Below are 26941 nucleotides of genomic sequence, written 5' to 3'. Positions count from 1 at the left end.
GTGTAATCTATGAGGACATGCATATCTTTTGGAGAAGGTTCTGAAGGCTCTCTGGAGCCTAGCTGTAAATTATATCTAAAACTGCCACTGGGGCCTTTATTAGTGATGTGAGAGTCTATTTCACAGTAATCCTGTTCTCCAAGGTCTATATTGAGGGGACTTGAAGGTATCTAAGATATTCCTAAGGCAAGAACATTATAATACTAGCAAACCTTTATGTCACAGTGGCCAGATCAAGTCGTTGTGATATTTAACCAATTGTACTATGTAAAACTCAGATTATCTTATTTAACTAGGGAAGGTTATTAACCTTCAGATGACTACAGCGGGCTACTTTAGTTTCATTGTACTTAAGAGGCAACTCCTTGGAGACAGATAGATTGCAGGTATATTTTGGAGACACAGTTAACATGACTTTTTAATGGGTTAGATGTTGTGGTGAGGGACTAGGAAGAATCAGGAATGAACAGCAGGTTTCTGCCTTGAGCAACTTGATAGTACTTAAGGTACTACACAGAATGGATGTGAGGGAATGGGATATCGTGTGTGTGCCCTTGATTTTAAAAATACCATTTTTACAACTAGAACTCTCAGTTTTTATGCTATTCCTGTTCATCTGATATACAGTCCTAATGTGACATTACTTGGCACCAATTATAATATTTTAAATATATTTTCAGAAATGAAAAAGAATATGATATCAATTTTGCTTAAGAGGACCATGAAGAAAAGAATCATGGTTCTGGGGTGAAAGATATGGAAGAGTTAAAACCAACAGGACTGCCTGCTAGGGGTAGTGTTAGTGTTTAGCTGAATATGAATAGATTTATTAATGATTATGATTGAAAAAGCAATAATGAAATTAACAAGGTGGACTTAGAACACAATTTTTGATTTATAGAATTAAAGACATGTTATGTTATTGGGATACTTATTTTAGTCTTGACTTAACGAGTTGTCTGGTATTTTATGTAAATGCATTGAATTTTCTTATGTCTTCAACTATTAATTTTTAAAACATAAGATTTCCTTTATAATAATGGTTCTCAACTCTTGCTGCATATTAGAATATTTTGGGAAATTTTAATACATTCTGATACGCAGTTGCTTTCTTTCCTCTCTCCCAGAGATTGATTCAACTGGTTCAGAATAGGACCCAGGCACCAATACTTTTTTTAACTCCTCAAGTAATTCTATATGCAGCCAGGGTTGAGTATTACCATTTAAAAACATTGACTCAGCATTTAAATAATAAAATAGTATTTAAGAAGGCTTTGGAAATGTTCCTACATGAAAGGAGGCTAAAAGCAATATCTGAGCCTAGACTAGGTTATGTATTAGAGGGGAAAAATGCAATAGAATTATAATTAGATCAACTGACAGATTTGGAATATGAATGGTACATTAGATAAAAGTCATATCATTGATTCATTTAAGAAAATACATGTAAGAAAATATCCCTATTTTTAATAAATACGCACTAAAGTATTTAGGGGTAAAGGGCCACAACACACATAACTTTCCATTAAATGGTTCTATATATATGGGTGCATATGTGTGTGTGTGTGTGTGTGTAGAGAGACAGAGAGGGAGGAACGGACATACAAACAGAGAGAAAGACAGAAATAGAGTGGGCAAATGAAAACAGTGAATGGCATAACGTTAGCAGGTGCATCTGGGTAATCATTGCACAGGTATTTTCTGTATTATTTTTATTCATAAATTTGAATGTTCCAAATTTTAAATTAATTCTAAATAAAAAAGTTAAAAAAATAGATTATTCAATGCTATATTTCATAAGATTTCATAATTTACATATAGATACATGTATATTTAATATCAATCAGTTAAATATTATAAATTTATAATAAGCTTATTGTAAGTTTATAAAATCATAACTTTAATATTATAAGTTAAAGTGGATTTATATACCACTTGAATCTAAGATTTTTTTCTTAAGGTAGCTAATGGTATCGTTGGGTTAATTGAATATATATGTTGAGGAACTTTGTCAATTTGTGTAATTTTATTACATAGAAGAAACCATGTTAGATCATGTAGTTTTTCTTTATTATCTTGCAGAATATTTTAAATGTGAAGATTGTCCACACACTGTCATCTGAATCTCATATTGAGATGATTTCCTTTGAAAAGTCTTTCTGGCTTAGCAAAGTACATAATGCATTACTGTATTAATATATGGATGATTTTTCTAAAAGTATATATTTTATGTTTTGATAGATATCTTTACTCATCTACATTTTCTTCACTCCATTAAGAAATAAACTCCAGATGTTATATTACTAAGAAAGCAGCTTTTAACTCACAAAATATCAAAACGTACCATAGTTTCTTACTGGCATATTTTCTTGTTCTTCACTAAAGGTTTGTCCCTATGAAATCAATCACCCCAGCTCCTGTTGCATATAATGAATCTCGAACTGCTTTCAAGCCCTTGAAGAAAACACCAGAACTGAAAAATACCTCATTTGGTCAAAGTGCTGCTTGATTCACACAAGACTCTAGGACAGAGAAAATGCCAGGTTAGCAATGAATTCATATGTATCTACTCTTTAGCTTTATGCAACTTAATATTCTTAAAATGGATGCACCAGAAAGTACAATTTTCTGTTCTATGGGTGGTGGTGTCATTTTAAGTCAACATTTTTTTAAGCATTGACTCTACACTAAACACAGATAGGTGAAAATAATGTACAGTTTTAGTAAGATTTTAATTTAACTTGTCATATCTCTTAGTTGTAATTTTCTATTGTTTTCCTTTTTTCAATAAATTTCCTAATTTTCCTTTGGTAGGTGAACATATATGTAAATTATGTGGTCACTGCCAGTAATATAACTTATGATATTCAGTTTTGTTAAAATTTTATTTTGGAGATGTCCAATCACATGTTCTAGTATTCTCAGTGGGTATTCTAGTATACAGTGGATAATCTAAAACTATAACACAAAAATAACATATAATGACTAACACATTGCTGATGTATAACAAACTCAGTGGCTTAAAAAAACAGACTTTTTCCATCATATCCCATTAATCTGTGGGACTGCTAAAAGGCAGAGTTCAGATGGGACTGTTATTCAGAGTGCATGCATAGCTCAAGCATTGCTGCCCCAGGGTAGCTGGTCTTTTCACATGGTAGCTCAGGGCTCCATGAGACCTGGCAGGAAGCTGCAAGGCTTCTTATGACCTACCCTCAGAAATTCCAGGACATCACTTTCTGTTAGTCAATCAAGTGGCACAGGGTAGCCTATATTGAAAAGAAGGACATGAAACTTCATCTTTCAATGACAGGAGTAGCAAGGAATTTGTGGCCATCTTTAATCTGCTATAGATTACCCTCTGGCTACAAAATATTTTCATTTTTCCTACATGCCTTCTCAAGGCCTCCAAAGTCTCAGGCAAGTATGGTATAATCTTAAAGACCAGGATCTTGTTATCTAAGTCAGGTGTAGGTTCAGGTGGGGATTCTTGGGTGTGGTCCTTCAGATCATCTTGTATATCTCTCTTCTCTATCAGAAGAGCTGTGAACTACAGATACAAGTTATCTCCCCCATATATTCAACACATATCGGTGGGAGAGAGATAGGATAATAGTACTAGAAACTCCTATTCAAAAAAGAGAGAAAACTGGAGGCCCACAGTATTACCAAATCAAACTTGGGTCCACTTGCCTGTGTGCAGTAAAGCCAATCTACTGACACAGGGTTGTGGTGAAGAAAAGTGCAGCATTTACTGCAGGGCACCAAGCAAGGAGTCCAGGTAGCTAGTGCTCAAAAGGCCCAAACTCCCCAATGGCTTTCAGGGAAAGGTTTTTAAAGACAGGGTGAGGGAGGGGAACTGTGGGGTGCGTGATCAGCTCATGGATATTCTTCTGATGGGTTAGTTGTGAGGTAATCAGGAGTCAACATCATCAACCTTCTGTTTCCAGCCACTCTGGGGTCTACCTGTTTGTGGGCAGCATACAGTTAACTTCTTCCACCTGGTGGAGGTTTCAGTATCTGCAAAACAGCTCAAAGGACATGGCTTAGAATGTTAGCTATAGCCTTTGAGGAGGAACTAAAAATGCTTGACTTTGTTGAATGGCTAAATTATTATTATTTTGTCTTGCTTGACTGTTTTCCTTTCTTTCTGCATTTTCTCCCTTCTCTGATTAAATTTATTCTTTGGAATTTGTGGAAGGCCTAGGAGGCTAGTTTTCTACAGATAAGAGACAGGCAGAGGGCATTGGGTGAGGGTATCTGTCCTGAGAAGGCCCCATGGGGTCCTGCTCAGTGACAATAGAAGTCACAGGCCTATAGCAATTCTGAAGTCCAAGCTGGCACATGTTGCCATTTTCTTAGTTAGGGCTCAGTTGGGCTCCCTGGGAGAAAGATTTCCTGTGGTGCTTTGTTTTACCTTTTAGGCTCTTGGTTTCATCCTTTGAAACATCCTTCCTCTTCTATAAGAAATAGGCTGTGTTTTCAGCTTTCTCAACCTGCTTCCTGCCCAGGGAGATCCGGGGTCTATGAGCCACTTTTCATTTTGTACTGTTGTTGTTTGTTTCATTCCAGGTTGGTTCATTCCTTATTAAAACTTTGTAGGTTTATTATTGTATTAATTTATAATCAAATACACTGGACAAAAGCCAAGCTCACATGTACTTCTTAGAAAAACCTTTGTCTACTTTGGGTCACCTTTAGTGTTGCTGTGTTTCTGTACTCTTAGATTCTTAGGAGCACTATTGCACTATTGTTTTAGCTTAGAGGGTCTATGACATATGGCCTTAAAATTCCTAGATGTTCTTTTCTGTAACTGAGAGATTCTATGAGATACCATCTTAAATCTTTTTGAGGTCTTAACAAAGGTCTTACAGCTAAACCCTGGATTTGGTCTCGGGGCGTTTCTTGCTTTGAGAGCTTTTTGCTGTGTGGAGAGACTGGGGATGAAAAACAATTTTACTTTCAAACTCAGAAAATATTGGTTTCATTTTATTTCCTATAAATTCTGCTTGAAAACTGAGCAGTTTTAGCTTATCTCTTTCTAACTATACCTTCTCACACACAGCTAAAAGCAACTAGTTGGCACTTTTGATATTTAACCTAGACATTTCCTGAGCTAGAATCCACTATTTTATTAGGTGTTTTCTTCACTATTCCAAGTATTAGTTTTGCCAAAATTTCTGCCATTATAGAATACAAATGATCTTTTCTCCAACCTCCATAACATTTTTATCACTCTCTTTAAGCCATTACCAACTGTCTCCTCAAGGCCATTTCTCTAAGTCTTGAGTTGTTTCAGCTTCTGGCCCATTGCCTGATCCCAAACCATTGCTCCAAGTTTTGACACGGTAATTTTTCCTTATAGTAATGCTGTACTCATGGTATAAAATTATTTACTATTTATGCCATTGAGAGGTTGAGTATTATTCTTCTACATCTTCAATCTTGGCTAGTCTGGTGGCTTTCTTCTCCAATAGCATGCAGTGGAAGTGATATTCTAGCACTTCTCAGGCAAAGTCATAAGCTTAACAGCATATACCTGGGCCTATAGAAACAATTGATTTTGGAGACCTGAGCTTCTAGATAGAAATCTGACTAGTTTAAGACTGCCATTCTGGAGAGGTCTTATATAGGTGCTAGGCACTACCCCAGATGCGCCTAGCTCAGTAGTGTTTATCATGAATCTGAAATACAAATTATTTCAAAATATCAATTTATTCAGTGACCCAACTGCCTGAAGTTTGGGCCTTGTTTTCAATTTGATGGTCTAATGTATTACAAATAAAGTTTTATAAATTCCCCAAAGGTTATTTTATTTTCAAAGGATAAAGTTTAATTATGATGACCTCTAAAATCTAATCCTGATCTTACATATTTTAAGAATTAGTGAGAATGGCCTTCGTGTGTTTTCTTTTTCCCATGTAGATATTAGTATACAGTAATGACTTAGACTCACAAATCAGTCATAGAACAGATTCAACCACCTAATATATGCCTCAGAGCTGTGGCAGGTTACTGTTCGAAGGCATCCTAAGCTGTCTAACTCTGGGGTTCCTGGGCATTGCTACACTTAATAACTGGAAAATGAACATAAAAAACCTCTAATGTAAGTGAATTATAATGATCAGGGTGGCTTTTCAAATCAGAACCTTAACAAGGTAGTACCTGAAATGCACACACCTTGAGGTCCCTATATTTAAGTACTTAAGCTCACTTGTCACAATGTTATGTTGTCCTCTCATGCCAGAAGAGAGCCAAATCTAAGATATTTGTATTTTAAGTCCCTTAAATGGTGGCCCAAATAGTTTTCATTATGCTCTCTACTTATATTTTTCCCAAGCATTATCAGTGGAGGAATGTTGGAAGACGTCAGAAATAAGATGTATTGGCATTTAGGTTTTCTGAGAGTTGGCACGACAGACTTTTGGGGAATAGACTTTAGAACTAGAATATTTTGAAAAACTGGGAAGAGCTTGTGGGCAGCTTCTTTGAGAAAAACCTTACATGTATCAGGAGTACAGAGGATTTGACTGTGTAGAATGACTTGATCACTTTTAAACCAGAAGGAACCTAAAGTATCATCTAGCCTCATGCCCACTTGTTTGTTTCCTGCCTGCAGTGAGAAAGGAGATTGCACCAGAATGTAAATCCACACAATGCTTCCTTCATGGAGAAAGACTAGTTATAAAACGTTTAGTGAGTCAATTTACATTTAGTTGTAAGCTCCTTTTATTGTAGATTGTTCTTGGATGGGCAGCAGTTCACAGATCACATTTTGACTAGCACTGATCTAGTCAATTCCTATTATCTTCAGACAGGAACTTGAAGCCCAGAAAAACAAATGAGATTTAAGTGATGGTTCATACCTATTTAGTTGCAGATCTAATTTAGTAGATTCCAGATAACATGAGTACAACCAAATCAGGTGTTCTTTCAAGTATTTGATATTGCATTTTATGAATATTGCTGCTCACTGGAACTGATTTCTTGAAAATACTGAATTATAAAACATATACAAATATTTGTTTCAAATATTTGAATGTCTTGATAAAAACTTTTATCAATGGCAAAGAAAGTTGTCTGTATTATTTTGAATGAATAAAAAGAAATGTTATTCACTCAGATTGTCACTGTAGAAAATGTTCCTGGTTATAAATGTACACTAAAGGGTAAAAGGCAAAAATTTAAATAACTAAATACTATAATAGGAAGATTGGGTGATAGCTGATTTTTTTCTCTTCCAAATTGATTTTTAATGTTGTTACATCAAGATTTCAGTACTTTTTGGCATCAAGAATTTCCCTCCTGCCCTCCTCCCTCCCTCCTTCCCTCCCTCCCTCCCTTCCTTCCTTCCTTCCTTCCTTCCTTACTGAGTATAATTTACACAATAAAAATAATTCATTTTAAGTGTACATTTTGATGAGTGTTGGTAATTGTACATAGTCAGATAATCACCACTATTTAATCAAGTTTTAGAACACCTCCATCATTCTTAAACCGTTCTCTCACTTCCCTGGTGGTGCAGTGCTAAAGAATCCACCTGCCAATGCAGGGGACGTGGGTTTGAGCCCTGGTCTGGGGAAATCCCACATGCCGTGGAGCAGCTAAGCCCTTGCACCACAACTACTGAGCCTGCGCTCTAGAGCCCATGAGCCACAACTACTGAGCCTGCATGCCACAACTACTGAAGCCCCCATGCCTAGAGCCTGTGCTCTGCAGCAAGAGAAGCCACTGCAATGAGAAGCCTGTGTACCGCAACGAAGAGTAGCTCCCACTCGCCACAACTAGAGAAAGCCCACAAGTGGCAGCAAAGACTCAACGCAGCCAAAAATAAAAATAAAAAAGTAATAAATTTATTTAAAAAATAAATAAAATAAAACATCATTGCCATACCCAAGTTCATCTAGGTTTCAAAAAAAAAAAGTTCCTCATGTCCTTTTGCAGTTAATCTCTACCCCCACCCTTGGCCCTAAGTAACTGTCAGTGTTCCTATGATTTTTCATTTTCTGGAATTTTATATAAATGGAATTACACATTATTTAGGATTTTGTGTTTATCATCTTTCACTTAGCATGATGTTTTTGAGGTTCATTCATGTTGTTGCATTTATTTTTTCTTTTTATTACTGAGTATTATTCCATTGTTTGGGTGTAGCACATTTTGTTTATCTGTTCACCAGCTAATGGACATTTGGGTTGTTTTTATTTCTCTTGCAGAAATAACTAGGAGTAGGATTTCTGGGTCATGTGGTAAGTATATGTTTAACTTTATGAGAATTTGACAAATTGTTTTTCAGAATGGCAAAGCACTTTGCATTCCTGCCAGCAATATATGAGAATTCTTTCTAAAAAATTGCTTCATTTATAGTTACTCAGTTTATAAATAAGATATGGTGTATATATACAATGGAATACTACTCAGCCATAAAAAACAATGAAATTTTGCCATTTGCAGCAATATGGATGGACTTTGAGGGTATTTTGCTAAATGAAATAAATCAAACAGAGAAAGACAAATTGTGTGATATCACTTACATGTAGAATCTACAAAATACAACAAACTAGTGAATAAACAGAAAAGAAGTAAACTCACAGATATAGAGAACAAACTAGTGGTTACCAGTGAGGAGAGGGAAGGGGGGAGGAGCAATACAAGGGCGGGGAAAAGTAAAAGGGTTATTTTGGGATTATATGAAATCATATGTGTAAAACTTTTGAAAATTATAAAGCACTATAGAAGTTAAAGAATCTTTCATTCAATAAATAAAGTAAAATAAATAATAAAGTTACTCAGTTTAAAAGAATTAAAAGTGTTTCTTACATATGATATTCTTCATAATTCTAGGTCCTGGGTTTTATAATATCCCAAACAATACTTTAATTGACAACTTTAGCAATACCTGCTTGAAGAAACAAAAGAAAAGTGCATTTGGTTCTTCTGTTCCTCAGACTCTCTTCCTGGTTCAGAAAGAAGTTTTTCCTACTCCTGGGCCTGCTGGCTATAAGGTAATATGTGGATACCAAAATTACATTACTTATATCTATTACCAAGAATTTAGGGTTTATAGGATTACATGTGATATATATACCTCATTATTATAAGCCATACTATTATTATTGAAATTATTTATATATGGTCATTTATGGCATAAGAACAAAAATTAATTTGGTCACAGCTATGTTTGTAATTTTTTTTTAAAAGTAGATCCTATTCTTTATCTCTTTGGAGATCTCATATGTAGTTCTTTGAATATTTATCTTCATTTTATGATTGGGCCACTATATTCTGAAAGTAAATGTAGGCTTCCTTTAAATTAGGGCTTCTTTAAATGTTCTCTGAAGTTTTATAATTTTTATGTTGACGTCTTACACATCTTTATTAGATTTATCTCTCAGTATTTGATGTTTTTTTAAATTTGTACATGAGTGTTCATAGCTTTATTCATATAGTTCATATAACGTTCATAAAACTTTATTTGTAATAATAGAGCTGAAAACAACCCAAATGTCCATTAGTCAATGAATGGATAAACAAACTGTGATATACTCATATTTAACAAGAATTAGTACATCTAGCCCTCTCAGAATAAATAGGAGGAATGAAATAAACTGACAAAAAAGAGTGGGTAGTACATTACTCAATTTTTTTTTAACATCTTTATTGGGGAATAATTGCTTTACAATGGTGTGTTAGTTTCTGCTTTATAACAAAGTGAATCAGTTATACATATACATATGTTCCCATATCTCTTCACTCTTGCGTCTCCCTCCCTCCCACTCTCCCTATCCCACCCCTCTACCCTCCCACTCTCCCTATCCCACCCCTCCAGGTGGTCACAAAGCACCGAGCTGAGCTGATCTCCCTGTGCTATGCGGCTGCTTCCCACTAGCTATCTACCTTACGTTTGGTAGTGTATATATGTCCATGCCTCTCTCTCGCTTTGTCACAGCTCACCCTTCCCCATCCCCATATCCTCAAGTCCATTCTCTAGTAGGTCTGTGTCTTTATTCCTGTCTTACCCCTAAGTTCTACATGACATTTTTTTCCTTAAATTCCATATATATGTGTTAGCATACGGTGTTTGTCTTTCTCTTTCTGACTTACTTCACTCTGTATGACAGACTTTAGGTCTATCCACCTCATTACAAATAGCTCAATTTCATTTCTTTTTATGGCTGAGTAATATTCCATTGTATATATGTGCCACATCTTCTTTATCCATTCATCCGATGATGGGCACTTAGGTTGTTTCCATCTCCAGGCTATTGTAAATAGAGCTGCATGAACATTTTGGTACATGACTCTTTTTGAATTTCGGTTTTCTCAGGGTATATGCCCAGTAGTGGGATTGCTGGGTCATATGGTAGTTCTATTTGTAGCTTTTTAAGGAACCTCCATACTGTTCTCCATAGTGGCTGTACCAATTCACATTCCCACCAGCAGTGCAAGAGTGTTCCCTTTTCTCCACACCCTCTCCAGCATTTATTGTTCTTAGATTTTTTGATGATGGCCATTCTGACTGGTGTAAGATGATATCTCATTGTAGTTTTGATTTGCATTTCTCTAATGATTAGTGATGTTGAGCATTCTTTCATGTGTTTGTTGGCAGTCTGTATATCTTCTTTGGAGAAATGTCTATTTAGGTCTTCTGCCCATTTTTGGATTGGGTTGTTTGTTTTTTTGTTATTGAGCTGCATGAGCTGCTTGTAAATTTTGGGAATTAATCCTTTGTCAGTTGCTTCATTTGCAAATATTTTCTCCCATTCTGAGGGTTGTCTTTTCATCTTGTTTGTGGTTTCCTTGGCTGTGCAAAAGCTTTGAAGTTTCATTAGGTCCCATTTGTTTATTTTTGTTTTTATTTCCATTCCTCTAGGAGGTGGGTCAAAAAGTATCTTGCTGTGATTTATGTCATAGAGTGTTCTGCCTATGTTTTCCTCTAAGAGTTTGATAGTTTCTGGCCTTACATTTAGGTCTTTAATCCATTTTGAGCTTATTTTTGTGTATGGTGTTAGGGAGTGATCTAATCTCATACTTTTACATGTATCTGTCCAGTTTTCCCAGCACCACTTATTGAAGAGGCTGTCCTTTCTCCACTGTACATTCCTGCCTCCTTTATCAAAGATAAGGTGACCATATGTGCATGGGTTTATCTCTGGGCTTTCTATCCTGTTCCATTGATCTATCTTTCTGTTTTTGTACCAGTACCATACTGTCTTGATAACTGTAGCTTTGTAGTATAGTCTGAAGTCAGGGAGCCTGATTCCTCCAGCTCCGTTTTTCGTTCTCAAGATTGCTTTGGCTATTCGGGGTCTTTTGTGTTTCCATACAAATTGTGAAATTTTTTGTTCTAGTTCTGTGAAAAATGCCAGTGGTAGTTTGATAGGGATTGCATTGAATCTGTAGACTGCTTTGGGTATTATAGTCATTTTCACAATGTTGATTCTTCCAATCCAAGAACATGGTATATCTCTCCATCTACTTGTGTCATCTTTAATTTCTTTCATCAGTGTCTTATAATTTTCTGCATACAGGTCTTTTGTCTCCTTAGGTAGGTTTATTCCTAGGTATTTTATTCTTTTTGTTGCAATGGTAAATGGGAGTGCTTTCTTGATTTCACTTTCAGATCACTTTTTGCATCGTTAGTGTATAGGAATGCCAGAGATTTCTGTCCATTAATTTTGTATCCTGCAACTTTACCAAATTCATTGATTAGCTCTAGTAGTTTTCTGGTAGCATCTTTAGGATTCTCTATGTATAGTATCATGTCATCTGCAAACAGTGACAGCTTTACTTCTTCTTTTCCGATTTGGATTCCTTTTATTTCCTTTTCTTCTCTGATTGCTGTAGCTAAACTTCCAAAACTGCCGGAACTGCTTTTTCTGCATCCCATAGGTTTTGTGTCGTTGTGTCTCCATTGTCATTTGTTTCTAGGTATTTTTTGATTTCCTCTTTGATTTCTTCAGTGATCACTTGGTTATTAAGTAGTGTATTGTTTAGCCTCCATGTGCTTGTATTTTTTACAGATCTTTTCCTGTAATTGATATCTAGTCTCATGCTGTTGTGGTCGGAAAAGATACTTGATACAATTTCAGTTTTCTTAAATTTACGAAGGCTTGATTTGTGACCCAAGATATGATCTATCCTGGAGAATGTTCTCTGAGCACTTGAGAAAAATGTGTATTCTGTTGTTTTTGGATGGAATGTCCTATTAATATCAATTAAGTCCATCTTGTTTAATGTATCACTTAAAGCTTGTGTTTCCTTATTTATTTTCATTTTGGATGATCTATCCATTGGTGAAAGTGGGGTGTTAAAGTCCCCTGCTATGAATGTGTTACTGTTGATTTCCCCTTTTATGGCTTTCAGCATTTGCCTTATGTATTGAGGTGCTCCTATGTTGGGTGCATAAATATTTACAATTGTTATATCTTCTTCTTGGATCGAATCAAGAAGTAGTGTCCTTCTTTGTCTCTTCTAATATTCTTTATTTTAAAGTCCATTTTGTCTGATATGAGAATTGCTACTCCAGCTTTCTTTTGGTTTCCATTTGCATGGAATATGTTTTTCCATCCCCTTACTTTCAATCTGTATGTGTCTCTAGGTCTGAAGTGGGTCTCTCGTAGACAGCATATATATGGGTCTTGTTTTTGTATCCATTCAGCCAATCTGTGTCTTTTGGTGGGAGCATTTAGTCCATTTACATTTAAGGTAATTATCGATATGTATGTTCCTATTCCCATTTTCTAAATTGTTTTGGGTTCATTATTGTAGGTCTTTTCCTTCTCTTGTGTTTCTTGCCTAGAGAAGTTCCTTTAGCATTTGTTGTAAAGGTGGTTTGGTGGTGCTGAAATCTCTCAGCTTTTGCTTGTCTGTAAAGGTTTTAATTTCTCCATCAAATCTGAATGAGATCCTTACTGGGTAGAGTAATCTTGGTTGCAGGTTTTTCTCCTTCATCACTTTAAATATGTCCTGCCACTCCCTTCTGGCTTGCAGAGTTTCTGCTGAAAGATCAGCTGTTAACCTTATGGGGATTCCCTTGTGTGTTATTTGTTGTTTTTCCCTTGCTGCTTTTAATATTTTTTCTTTGTATTTAATTTTTGACAGTTTGATTAATATGTTTCTTGGCGTATTTCTCCTTGGAGTTGTCCTGTATGGGACTCTCTGTGCTTCCTGGATTTGATTAACTATTTCCTTTCCCATATTAGGGAAGTTTTCAACTATAATCTCTTCAAATATTTTCTCAGTCCCTTTCTTTTTCTCTTCTTCTGGAACCCCTATAATTTGAATGTTGGTGCATTTGATGTTGTCCCAGAGGTCTCTGAGACTGTCCTCAGTTCTTTTCATTCTTTTTTCTTTATTCTGCTCTGCAGTAGTTATTTCCACTATTTTATCTTCCAGGTTACTTATCCGTTCTTCTGCCTCAGTTATTCTGCTATTGATCCCATCTAGAGTATTTTTCATTTCATTTATTGTGTTGTTCATCATTGTTTGTTTCATCTTTAGTTCTAGGTTCTTGTTAAATATTTCTTGCATTTTGTGTATTCTATTTCCAAGATTTTGGATCATCTTTACTATCATTATTCTGAATTCTTTTTTAGCTAGGCTGCCTATTTCCTCTTCATTTGTTAGGTCTGGTTGGTTTTTATCTTGCTCCTTCATCTGCTGTGTGTTTTTCCGTCTTCTCATTTTGCTTATCTTACTGTGTTTGGGGTCTCCTTCTTGCAGCCTGCAGGTTCATAGTTCCTGTTGTTTTTGGTGTCTGTCCGCAGTGGCTAAGGTTGGTTCAGTGGGTTGTGTAGGCTTCCTGGTGGAGGGGACTAGTGCCTGTGTTCTGGTGGATGAGACTGGATCTTGTCTCTCTGGTGGGCAGGTCCACGTCTGGTGGTGTGTTTTGGGGTGTCTGTGCACTTATTATGATATTAGGCAGCCTCTCTGCTAATGGGTGGGATTGTGTTGCTGTTTTGCTAGTTGTTTGGCATAGGGTGTCCAGCACTGTAGCTTGCTGGTCGTTGAGTGAAGCTGGGTGCTGGCGTTGAGATGAAGATCTCTGGGAGATTTTCGCCGTTTGATATTATGTGGAGCTGGGAGGTCTCTTGTTGACCAGTGTCCTGAAGTTGGCTCTCCCACCTCAGAGGCACAGCACTGACTCCTGGCTGCAGCACCAAGAGCCTTTCATCCACATGGCTCAGGATAAAAGGGAGAAAAAGTAGAGGGAAAGAATTAATAGAAGTAGGAAGAAAGAAAAGAAAGAAAGAAAGGAAGGAATGAAGGAAGGAAGAAGAAAAGAAGGAAAGAAAGAAAGAAGGGAGGGAGGGAGTGATGGTGGGAGGAAGGAAGGAAGGGAAGGAAGGAAAAAAAGAAAGAAGATAAAGTAAAATAAAATAAATTATAATAAAGTTATTAAATTAAAAAATAATGATTAAGAAAAAATCTTAAAAAAAAAACAAGAAAATGGACGGATAGAACCTTAGGCAAATGATGGAAGCAAAGCTATACAGACAAAATCTCACACAGAAGCATACACATACATACTCACAAAAAGAGGAAAAGGGGAAAAAAAATCATAGATCTTGCTCTCAAAGTCCACCTCCTCAATTTGGGATGATTCGTTGTCTAAAGGAGGGAAGGAAGGAAAGAAAGAAGATAAAGTAAAATAAAGTTATTAAAATTAATTATTAAGAAAATAATTAAAAAAAAACGGATGCATAGAACCCTAGGACAAATGGTGAAAGCAAAGCTATACAGACAAAATCTCACACAGAAGCATACACATACACACTCACAAAAAGAGGAAAAGGGGAAAAAAAATCATAGATCTTGCTCTCAAAGTCCACCTCCTCAATTTGGGATGATACCTTGTCTATTCATGTATTCCACAGCTACAGGGTGCATCAAGTTGATTGTGGAGCTTTAATCGGCTGCTTCTGAGGCTGCTGGCAGAGATTTCCCTTTCTCTTCTTTGTTCTCACAGATCCCAGGGGCTCAGCTTTGGATTTGGCCCCGCCTCTGCGTGTAGGTCGCCCGAGGGCGTCTGTTTTTTGCTCAGACAGGACTGGGTTAAAGGAGCCGCTGATTCAGGGGCTCTGGCTCACTCAGGCCGGGGGGAGGGAGGGGTACGGAGTGCGGGGCGAGCTTGCGGCGGCAGAGGCCGTCGTGACCTTGCACCAGCTTGAGGCGCGCCTTGCGTTCTCCCGGGGGAGTTTTCCCTGGATCCCGGGACCCTGGCAGTGGCTGGCTGCACAGGCTCCCCGGAAGGGCGGTGTGGATAGTGACCTGTCCTCACACACAGGCTTCTTGGTGGCGGCAGCAGCAGCCTTAGCGTCTCCTGCCCGTCTCTGGGGTCTGCGCTTTTAGCCACGGCTCGCACCCGTGTCTGGAGCTCCTTTAAGGAGCGCTCTTAATCCGTGCACCAGGAAACAAAGAGGGAAGAAAAAGTCTCTTGCCTCTTTGGCAGCTCCAGACCTTTTCCCGGACTCCCTCCCAGCTAGCCGTGGTGCACTAACCCCTTCAGGGTGTGTTCACGCCGCCAACCCCAGTCCTCTCCCTGTGCTCCGCCACCGAAGCCCGAGCCTCAGCTCCCAGCCCTGCCCGCCCCGGTGGGTGAGCAGACAAGCCTCTCGGGCTGGTGAGTGCCGGTCGGCACCGATCCTCTGTGCGGGAATCACGCCACTTTGTCCTCCGCACCCCTGTTGTCTCCTCCGTGTCTTTGAAGCTCCCCCCACTCAGCCATCCACAGCCTCCGCCTGCGAAGGGCCTTCCTAGTGTGTGGAAACCTTTCCTCCTTCACAGCTCCCTCCCATTGGTCCAGGTCCCGTCCCTATCCTTTTGTCTCTGTTTATTCTTTTTTCTTTTGCACTACCCAGGTACGTGGGGAGTTTCTTGCCTTTTGGGAGGTCTGAGGTCTTCTGCCAGCGTTTAGTAGGTGTTCTGTAGGAGTTGTTCCACGTGTAGATGTATTTCTGGTGTATCTGTGGGGAGGAAGGTGATCTCCGCATCTTACTCTTCTGCCATCTTCCCGTCGTCCACCTTTGAAGTTTTTTAATGCTATCAAAATGTTATCTTTTAAATATTTTCATTGTTTAGCTTTATTTTCTTGGTGTAAAGAAGTATAATAGTCTTTATTAAAGATTTGCTTTACCAATGATTCATACTTCTTGCTAAATAAAATGATTAATCCTACTAATTTATTATTATTTTTAAAAACAATTTCCTCAAGTGATTTTATGCCATCCGTGAATGGCAGGTTTTTTTCTCAGTTAGTTTCGTCTTTTATATATATATTTTTTGGCTTACTGAATTTGTGCCTCCCAGAACAAGGCTCAAGAATGTTCATAGGAATTAAAAATATCCAGAACCCAACAAGGTAAAATTCACAGAGTGTAGCATTCAATAAAAAAAAAATTACTAGGTATGCAAAGGAGCAGGAAAGTATAAATAGAAAGAGGCCCAGAAGTTATACAGATGACAAAATTAGTGGAAAGTACATTAAACAGTTATTATAACTATATTCTTTATGTTCAAGAAGGTAGAAGAAACATTGAGCATATTAAGTAGAGCAATAGCACAAACAGAAAGGCAGAAATTAAAGTTCTAGAGATGGCAAGTATTGATATAATGTATGAAAAAATGTACACTAGTTAGCAGCAGATTAGTTAGTTCAGACTAAAAAATTAGTTAACCTCAAGACAGTAATAGAAAATGTTAATATCTCAAAGGAAGTACAGTGAGAAAAAAAGACAAAAAAAGAATAAAGTATCAGTGAACTATGGGACAGTTTGAGGTGGCTTAAATGTGTAACTGGAATCCTTGAAAGGAAAGAAAGAGTGAGGGGACACAAAAAATAATTTTAAGAAATAAGGCTGAAAATTTCCAAACTTCGGTGAGAGCTAGAACCACATATCCATGAAGCTTAACAAACCCATAGCACAAAAGACATCAAGGAAACTATGCCAAGGCAAATTATAATCAAATTGAATAAAATGGTAAAAAAGAAAAAAAATTCTTAAAAGCAGCCAGAGGAAAAGTATACATGACATTAATAGGGATGAAGTTAAAAATGACAGTACATTTCATGTTGGAAGTGATGCAAGTCAGAAGACAGCAGTGCAACATCTTTGAAGTATTGAAAGAAAACAGTTGTCAACCTATAATTCTACTTCAGGCTCAAATATCTTTCAAAAATGAAAACAAACTGAAAAGCTTTTCTAAAATCTTCTATTTATAAAATGAATAAGTCATGGGGATGTAATGTACAGCATGGTTACTATAGTTAATAATACTGTATTGAATATTTGAAAGGTGCTAAGAGAGTAAATCTTAAAAGTTCTCATTTCAAGAAAAAAATCTTTGTGGTGATGGGTGTTAACCTGACATTGTGGTAATCATTTTGTGATATGTATAAGTATCGAATCATTATGTTGCATACCTGAAACTAATGTAATGTTGTAAGTCAATTCTACCTCCATAAAAAAGAAGACCTTTTCACATATATAAAAGCTGAAATATTTATCTGCCGAAGACCTACAGTGTAAGAAATGTTAAGGGAAGTCCTCCAGGCAGAGAAAAATGTTACCAGGTGGAATCTGGATCTGTATAAAGTAATGCAGAGTATCAAAGGTAACCATGTGGGTAAATATAAAAGGGTTTGTTTGATTTCTCATTTCATTGAAAGCCAAACATTTTACATGTGTTTGATTGCTGACAATTTATCTTTACAGAAAGTAGTGGAAGCCAAGAGAGGAACTTCTATTCTGTTATTTTGAAGTTTAGAATTGTCAAAGAAGAGATTCTGGACATTGTTAGACACATACAAGAAATGTAGAAAATCCCTATTTCAAAATGATCAGCAGAAAACAAGAAACATTCCTGAGATCAGAGATTATATGAGTAAGGTTACTCATATAATAATTATAGCCTAACAGGTTGACAGGAAGCCACTCTCATGAGTAAAATTCTGACAGTGCAGTTGGCTACACATTAAACCTTTTAGAGTTCAGATTTTAAAAGGACATCTTAATGTTTGTGTATATAATTATTCATTCTTTCTCATTTCTGAAGAATTTGAGAAAGCTTAAGAGAATGCATATATAGAAAAGTTAAAGTAGCTAACAATTCGGGTGGAAAATATAGAAAGAATAGATAGGTAGATAATCTATAGAGAGAATATGAACAGATGTTAAACACTGGGGAAGTTTGAACATAGCTGTTAGATCATAAAAGGGCATGTACAAAACATTGGAAATGTGTCCATACTATAGTACACACTTGGGAAATAATGATTGGATAAATGAATAGAAGAGAGAGGCATAGAAGTATAATCTAGGAAGTTTAAAGAGAAGAACAATTTATTGTAAAAAATGCTAAAGAAAATTAAAATGACTTTGTATAAGTTTGGTTTGGCAAAAGAATTGCTAAGAAGATACAAGAATTCTGTAGGGGTGGGGTAGATGATATAGAGATAGCAGAGCCATTGAATTACTAAACTGGATTGGACTCTTCTATCAGAGAAAATGATTTTCATCCCAGAAAGTGTGGAACACACATGCTTTATAGGAAATTGAACACTAATATACCTATGGTGGTAATGTAAGAGTACCCTAGTACTTAAAAAAATTTTTTTAATGAAATGCTTCACAAATTTGCATGTCATCCTTGCACAGGATGATAATATCTGTATTGTTCCAACTTTAGTATATTTGCTATTAAAGTAAGCACCCTAGTGCTTTAAATTAGTTAAAAACTTTAGCTGTAGCTGAAATACATCTCATTGTAATGAAAGAACAGCTGTGAAATCATTATCAGTAATCTTTTAGTAATGCTGCAGATTTATAGGCATATCAGAAAAATGGAAACAAATAAAGGTTTTTCTTATTTAAACAAAAATTATTAAAATTTCACAAAGTAAGATTTTCATAAATTCTTACAAAATTTTAAATTGTTGTTAGTAAAGTTGCAGGATATAATTAACATTCAAAAATCAGTGGCATTTTTACACACTAACAACAACTGTCCAAAAAAGAAGTTAAGGAAACAATCCCATTTACAATAGAATGAAAAATACTTAGTAATAAATTTAACCAAGGAAGAGAAAGGTCTGTACACTTGACAACTATAAAACATTGATTAAAAAAATTGAAGAAGACACAAATAAATGGCAAGATAGCCCATGTTCATGGATTGGAAAAATTAATATTGTGAAAATGTCCATACTACCCAAATGATATACAGATTCAGTGCAATCTCTATCAAAATTCCAATGGCATTTTTCACAGAAATAGAAAAAAATTCTAAAATTTATATGGAAGATCTCAAATAGCCAAAGCAATCTTGAGCAAAAAGAACAGGAGGCCTCACACTACCTGATTTTAAAATACACTACAAAGCTATAGTAATAAAAACAGTTTTGTACTAGCATAAAAACAGACATATAGACCATTGGAACAGAATAGAGAGCCTCAGAAATACATCCATATATTTTCTTCCAAGAACACTCAATGAAGAAAAGACAGTCTCTTCAATAAACTGTGCTGGGAAAACTGGATATCCACATGCAGAAGAATGAAACTGAACTTTTATCACACACCATATAAAAAAATCAAGCCAAGATTAATTAGAGACTTAAATGTAAGACCTGAAACTGTAAAACGATTAGAAGAAAACACAGGGAAAAAGATTTTTGACACTTATCTAGACAATAATTTCTTTACATATGACCCCAAAAGCACAACTAACAAAAGCAAAAATAAACAAATTGGATTGCATCAAACTATAATAAAAAGCTTCTGTACAGTAAAGGAAACCGTCAACAGAGTGAATGGGAAAAGAATATTTACAAACCATGCATCTGATAAGGCGTTACTATCCAAAATATATAAGAAACTCAAACAGCTCAAGAGCAAGAAAACTAATAGTTTGATTTAAAAACGGACAAAGCATGTGAATGGACATTTCTTAAAAGAAGACATACAAATGGCCAACAGGTATATGAGAAAATGCTCAACATCACTATTCAACAGGGAAATGCAAATAAAAATCACAATGCCGTATCATCTCACATCTGTTAGAATGGGCATTCTCAGACAAGAGATGAGTGTTGGTGAGGATATGGAGAAAAGGAAACCCTTGTGCACTGTTGGTGGGAATGTAAATTGGTACAGCCATTGTGGAAAACAGTCTGGAGATTCCTCAAAAAATTAAAAATGAACTACCATATGATCCAGCAATCTGACTTGTGATCATATATCTAAAGGAAATGAAGTCAGTATATTGAAGAGATACCTGCTGTTCCATGTTCATTGCAGCATTATTCACAGTGGCTGAGATGTGAATCAGTGTATGTGTCTATAGAAGGATGAATGGATAAAGAAGATGTGGTGTGTGTGTGTGTATGTGTGTGTGTGTGTGTGTGTACACACCCAAACGCCACATACAGGGGAATACTATTCAGCCTTAAAAAAGAAGGAAATCCTGTCATTTGCAACAACAGGGGTGAAGAACACCTGAAGAACATTATGCTAAATCAAATAATGAAATAAGCCGAATGCAGAAAGACAAATACTGCATGATTTCATTTATATATGGAATCTAAAAAAATAGAACTCATAGAAGCAGAGTAGAATGATGGTTGTCAAGGGTTGAGGGGTGAAGGGAAGGGGGAGATGTTGGTCAAAGGATACAAAGTTTCAATGCAGGATGAATAAGTTCTGGAGATCTAATGTATAGTGTGGTGACTATAGTTAATAATACTGCATTGTATACTTGAAATTTGCTAAGAGAGTAGATCTTACATGTTTTCACTACACACATGAGTTAAAACTATCATCAAGCCGAGAAAAAATAATGCAAATTTAGCTATATGATTGGAAGTAATTTGTCTAAAACACATCATGTCATGGTACTGCCTTTTTTTTTTTTTTTGCGCTACGCGGGCCTCTCACTGTTGTGGCCTCTCCCGTTGCGGAGCACAGGCTCCGAACGCGCAGGCTCAGCGGCCATGGCTCATGGGCCTAGCCGCTCTGCGGCATGTGGGATCTTCCCGCACCAGGGCACAAACCCACGTCCCCTGCATCGGCAGGTGGACTGTCAACAACTGCGCCACCAGGGAAGCCCGGTACTGCCTTTTAATGAGCTCCTTTTGCCTAAAATTCTGTGCCTTCTATCAGGTATAGGAAGAAATTTAAGTTTAAGAACAATGTCCTTTTCATAATCTGTTGTCTACCTAGTTTTCTAAACTCCTATCTTACCATTGCTAAAATTTCCCTTCACTCCAAGCTCAAAAATGCCTTTAAGGGGCTTCCCTTTAAACATATCATGCCACTCCCTTCTGACCTGCAGAGTTTTTGATGAGAAATTAGCTGAAATCTTATGGGAGTTCCCTTGTATGTTGTCATTTTTCCTTTGTTGCTTTTAATATTTTCTTTTTGTCTTTAACTTTTGTTAATTTGATTACTATGTGTCTCAACCTGTTTCTCCTTGGGCTTATCCTGCCTGGGACTCTCTGCACTTCCTGTACTTGGGTGACTATTTCCTTTCCCATGTTAGGGAAGTTTTTCAGCTATTATCTCTTCAAATATTTTCTCAGGTCCTTTCTCTCTTCTCCTTCTGGGACCCTTATAATGCTAATGTTGGTGCATTTAATGTTGTCCCAGAGGTCTCTTAGACTGTTTTTATTTCTTTTCATACTTCTTTTTTATTCTGTTCTGTGACAGTGATTTCTACCACTTTATCTTCCACGTCACTTGTCCATTCTTCTGCCTCAGTTATTCTGCTATTTATTCCTTGTAGTGTATTTTTCATTTCACTTATTGTATTGTTCATCTCTATTTGTTTGTTCTTTAGTTCTTCTAGGTCTTTGTTAAACATTTCTTGCATCTTCTTGATTCTTGCCTCCATTCTTTTTCCAGGATCCTGGATCATCTTCACTATCATTATTCTGAATTCTTTTTTCTGGATGATTGCCTTTCTCTAATTCACTTACTTGTTTTTCTTGGGTTTTATCTTGTTATTTCATCTGGGACATATTCCTCTGCCATTTCATTTTGTCTAACTTTCTGTCATTGTGGTTTCCATTCCGTAGGCTGCATGATTGTAGTCTTCTTGCTTCTGCTGTCTGCCCTCTGGTGGATGAGGCTATCTAAGAGGCTTGTGCAAGCTTCCTGATGGGAGGGACTGGTTTTGGGTAGATCTGCATCTTGTCCCTCTCATGGGCAGGGCCATGCTCAGTAAAAATTTAATCTGCTTATCTGATGGGTGGGGCTGTGTTCCCTCTCTTTTGGTTGTTTGGTCTGAGGCAACTCAGCACTTGAGCCTACAGACTGTTTGGTGGGGCTGATTGTGCTCTCTGCGAGTGCTCACACCAGAGTACTTCCCAGAACTGCTGCTGCCAGTGTCTTTGTCCCCACAGTGAGGCACAGCCCCCCCCCACCTCTGCAGGAGACCCTCCAATACTAGCAGGTAGGTCTGGCCCAGTCTCATGGGGTCACTGCTTTTTACCCCTGGGTCCTGGTGAACACAGGACTTTTTGTGCACTCTCCAAGTGTGGAGTTTCTGTTTCCCCCAGTTCTGTGGAAGTCCCACAGTCAAATCCCATTTGCCTTCCAAGCCAGATTCTCTGGGGACTCCTCTTCCCATTGCTGGACCCCCAGGCTGGGAAGCCTGACATGGGGCTCAGGACTTTCACTCCCATGGGAGAACTTCTGTGGTATAATTGTTTTCCGTTTTGTGAGTTGTCAACTGAGCGAGTATGGGATTTGATTTTATCGTGATTGCATCCCTTCTACCACCTCGTTGTGGCTTCTTCTTTGTCTTTGGATGTAGAGTATGTTTTTTGGTAGATTCCAGGCCCTATTCATTCTCCATATATTGTTCATATGTCACCCTCCTTGGAAATCTTTCATTGATCACATTTTCTCCCTGCTTCCACCCCACTGTCCCTGCCTTTTTGATGTCATTGTATTTTGCATATCCTCAGATTTCAGTTTAGTGGAATTAATTACTCTATTTTGGTTTAGTATTGTTTTAAGGTACACAGTACAATTTTAAGATGAGAACAAATGGCAACAACAATGGAAACAAAAGAAACTAGAAAAAAGTATGATTAACAATTTTAAGGTAGGAATTGTTATGTAACTAATTTGACATTTGATTTCCTGAATTACTGACACATTAACTCTTTTATGTTTCATTATATGTCAACTTTGTATTTATGGAATTTTTATATTTTTGGACATTAATGCTTTTCAGCTTTCTAATTTTTATTGAAACTTATTTTTTTCAGATATTTGTTTCCTAGGTAAACATTCCTAAAGAAGTTTGTTTTCTATGTTAAAATCTGTTTTTATTCTTCTTCCTTATTAAGAGAGAATTCTCCAGGGTTGTTTTGTATTTCTGCCCATCTTTGTTTATGACTATCTTTTCAAGGATGATTGTATAGCACATAGCTTTGGAAGATAGAGATAGTGTCTCCTCTCAAGTGGAGGGCAGGCATGCTTACTCTGATTATGAAAGATTCAGGTTCCCTAAGTTCACAGGTTTTCTTCTGAAACAAAGCCCATTGCTTTGTATAAGTATCCATTTTGCTCCATCTGCCTTGCCTTCATTAGGATTGAGGGCAAGGAGGACAGACGCAAGCATGATGACGCTCATGCTCTGAATTATTGTATGAGGAATAAGGTCCTTTGTTTCTGTCTCAGGAATCTCATGTCTTTTGCCAGCATCAGAGAAACTGTGGCAGGTTAACTTGTTAGCTTGAGGTAGATAAAAATCTCAGACTCTTCATAGTTCTTACATCTATATATCCTTAACTTGTAGACCTTTTTTAAAAAATATTTTTTGCTCCCAGAGGCTCCAGAATTACATATGATAGCCTCCCCAAAATAGCACTCTGGTTTCTGTCAATTTAATTTGTTTTCTGTTAAATTCACCAGTTTATTATTCAGATGCAAACATAAGAACAAGTTTAACATGTCCATACACACTCTAAAACATCTTCATTTTTCTAGATTGCTAGATTTTCTAAATTGCTAGATTTAATTTTGAGTATTCTTTTTCTGTCATTAACCTTTGACATATGTTTTTTCTTTAACTTTTATAGTGTGATATCTGTCTGTCTATCTATCATGTGGTAGAAAACACATAATGTTAAATTTACCATCTTAACCATGTTTAAGTGTTGATATAAGTATATTTTAAATGCATAATGAATGTTAGTTTTTAGAATACTTGTATATTTTTAAAATGTACTATGAGTTCATTATTCTGAGTAACATTATATTTAGATAAAACAAATTATTAAAATTATGTTTCAAGAAAAAATTTTAAAAAGCCCTCATTATAAATAGTCTTTATTCTCTATTGCAGATATTGAGACAGTATAGCACAGTGATTATGAGCATGATCTCTGGTGGCAGAGTTTGTGAGAATATTTTCTTGCTTTGCACTGACCTTGTGAAATTTATTTGAACTCTTTATGCCTTAGTAATATGGAGATCATAATAGAACATACCTCAAAACATTATTATGAATACTAAATGAATCAGTACATGTAAAATAATTTAAATAGCTTCTGGCATATTGTAAGGACTCAGTAAGTCTTGTTATTATTATTGACAATTGAAAACTACCCATAGGAATAACTCACACACTAGTAGTTTATATAAAATTTGAGAAACTATAATCAAGAGTGAAAGATATACCCTAAAAACATATGAGTGTTAAAAAATCCAGTCTGATAAACTTTATGTTTAACAGTAGTATTAATCCATTTATAGTTAATGTGATTACTGATATATTTGTGCCTATGTGAACCATATTATTTCATATATTCTATCAGCCCACTTGTTATAGCATTTTTTCTTACTTCACCTTTTTTGAATTAATCAAATATTTTATATTTTTCCATTTCATCTACCTCTATTACATTTTTCTTATGCATTGTTTTACTATTCTTTTAGTAGTTACCATAAAAATTACAATATACATCCTTTACTTTTTGCAGTCCAATTAAAAGGATTACTTTTACCACTTTCCCAATAATGCTAACTTAGAACATTTTAGCTCTGTTTTGCTATCTCCTATTTTTGTTTAATTATTGTCATATATTTTAAGTTTCCTTATATTTAAACTCTTTGAATATTATTGTTTTGTATAGTCAATATTTCTTCACACATTTAACCTTTCTGTTGTGCTTCATTTCTTTCTGCATTTCTATATGGAATCATTTTTCCTCTGCCTGAAAAACTCCCTATGTCATTTTTTATTTTGGAGACAAAGATTTCTATGTTGGTAGTTATTTTCTTTCAGCACTTTAAACATGTTATACCATTGCTTTAGGCCTTATGTGATTTCTATTGAGAAGTAAGTTGTCATACTTATTGTTTCTCTTTTGAAAGCAATTATTATTATTTGGTCTTTGTATTTTATGTGTCAAGAGTGTGGTTTTCTTTTTTTATTAATTTTTATTCATTCAACATTGCTTTACAATGTTGTGTTAGTTTCTGCTTTACAGCAAAGTGAATCAGCTATACGTATACATATATCCCCTCTTTTTTCGATTTCCTTCCCATTTAGGTCATCATAGAGCATTGAGTAGAGTTCCCTGTGCTATACAGTATGTTCTGAGTTATCTATTTTATACATAGTAGTGTATATATGTCAATCCCAATCTCCCAATTCACCCCACCCCACCCCTTTCCCTGCTTGGTGTCCATATGTTTGTTCTCTACGTCTATATTTCTGCTTTGCAAATAAGTTCATGTGTACCATTTTTCTAGATTCCACATAAGTGACATTATACAATATTTATTTTTCTCTTTCTGACTTACTTCACTCGGTATGACAGTCTCTAGGTGCATCTATGTCCCTGCAAATGGCACAATTTTGTTCCTTTTTATGGCTGAGTAATATTCCATTGTATATATGTACCACAACTTCTTTATCCATTCCTCTGTTGATGGACATTTAGGTTGCTTCCATGTCCTGGCTATTGTAAATAGTGCTGCAATGAACATTGGGGTGCATGTATATTTTCAAATTATGGTTTTCTCTGGGTATATGCCCAGGAGTAGGATTGCTGGGTGATATGGTATGTTTACTTGATTGAGGTTTGCAGAGCCTTTGAATCTCTGGATTGATGTCTTTCATCAATTTTAAACAATTCTTGACTATTAAATGTTCATATATTTCTTTTACATTCTGTCCTGTTTGTCTTTCTGGGACGCTAATAAATAAGTATGTTACACCTATGCCCCATACCCCCAGCATGTCTTATAAGCCCTCTGTATTATGTCTCCTTTTTCTCTTTGTGCTTCAGTTAGGTATTTTCTACAGAGCTATCTTTCAATTCACAAAATTTTTTTTCAACTGTTTCAATTGTTATTAAATCATTCTATTGAGTTCTTAATTTCAGATATTCTGTTTTTCAGTTCTAGAGTGGCTATTTCATTATTTCTTATGATTTCACTTCTCAGGAGGAAGTCTCCATGATTTAAAGCATTGTTTTCAAAAAATTTTCCCCTATGTTTTCTTTTTTTTACATTAAAAATTGATTATCTATATATTTCTCTGCAGAGAGAGTAGGACATAAGTTATACATGAGCAAAAATTAGTAAGAGAAAACAATATAAAATATAGAAAATCAACAAAGCTAAAAGGTGGTTCTTGGAAATTTCTAGTATGTTTTATAACTCCTTGGCATAACTGATCAAGAAACAATGAAAGAAGGCACAGAATTCTAATATCAAGAATAAAAAAAGGGTTGACATTACATATCATACAGATATTATCAACAAAATAATATAAATGTATGATATTTATTTTGAACATTTGATGTAATGGAACAGAAAAATAGAAAAAACTAATTGTACAATATCTATAGTTAGTCTTCTCACATAGAAAATCTAGGATTAGATGACTTGCTATAAGAATTCTACCAACCAATTAAGGA

General features: G+C 36.0%; 1 long non-coding RNA gene and 1 other non-coding gene across 2 annotated transcripts in view; one reads left to right on the top strand and one right to left on the bottom strand.

The window, feature by feature from the left end:
• The first annotated feature begins 2383 nt into the window (after positions 1-2383).
• LOC113625978 (uncharacterized) overlaps positions 2384-26941 on the top strand; it is a 161941-nt gene continuing 137383 nt past the window's right edge. Inside the window, exons 1-2 of the long non-coding RNA XR_003434976.1 lie at positions 2384-2543; positions 8845-9005. This is a non-coding gene — a long non-coding RNA (uncharacterized LOC113625978). The remainder of the gene's footprint in view (positions 2544-8844; positions 9006-26941) is intronic.
• On the bottom strand, positions 18608-18710 carry LOC113626145 (U6 spliceosomal RNA). Its single transcript, XR_003435054.1, has one exon. It is a non-coding gene; the product is annotated as a U6 spliceosomal RNA (small nuclear RNA).

This window comes from Aethalodelphis obliquidens, unplaced genomic scaffold (genome assembly GCF_003676395.1).
Source record: "Aethalodelphis obliquidens isolate GAN/ISIS:26980383/991018 unplaced genomic scaffold, ASM367639v1 scaffold17, whole genome shotgun sequence".
NCBI lineage: Eukaryota > Metazoa > Chordata > Mammalia > Artiodactyla > Delphinidae > Aethalodelphis > Aethalodelphis obliquidens.
Note: the sequence above shows the minus strand (reverse complement) of the source record. Positions and strands in the feature narration are given on the sequence as shown.